The sequence below is a fragment of the Arachis ipaensis genome, chromosome B08 (assembly GCF_000816755.2).
Source record: "Arachis ipaensis cultivar K30076 chromosome B08, Araip1.1, whole genome shotgun sequence".
NCBI lineage: Eukaryota > Viridiplantae > Streptophyta > Magnoliopsida > Fabales > Fabaceae > Arachis > Arachis ipaensis.
In genome coordinates, this window is record NC_029792.2 from 19,477,586 (window position 1) to 19,478,267 (window position 682).

Below are 682 nucleotides of genomic sequence, written 5' to 3' on the forward strand. Positions count from 1 at the left end.
ATATATATGACTATTAAATTATTTTAAAGAATAAATTACCATTTGTACCATGAAAGATACAGACGCTGACAAATGTACTCATATAAGAATAAAACGACAATCGTAACCACAGAAGATGGTATCTGTGTGCCAAGAATACCCGGACGTTGGTTACGCAATTGGTCCGTTAGGGTACTCTTGGCACACGGAAGCAGTGGAAGAGCTTAGTTCAGACAAGGGGGGCCATGGCCCCCCAAACTTTTTATAAAAAATTTAGTAGTACTTTTTTAAAAGATAAAAAATAGTTCAATTGACTTAAATACTTTACTAAGGATATATATTCAAATTTTTATATAAAATAATAATAAAAATTCAAAGAATTGATACAATTTTTAAGAGGAAGGCTAGTATTTAAGAAGGAGAACATATAACTTTTACAATATCAACACTTGTAGATAGTTCTTCTACTTTAATGAATCATGAAAAAAGTGAGATATAACCTTCAAAAGTTCAAAAAGTTACATCTGATGACTTTAACCTTAACTTTTTGGAATGAGATCTTGAAAAACGGTTTTAAATTTGACAATGTCACCCAAACCAGAGAGATGAGATTAGACGAGCTTATCTTAAATGGGGTCCATATCAAAAATATTTTGATAATTATTTTCTATCTGCCCCCCCCCCCCAAAATTTTTTTTCAAAT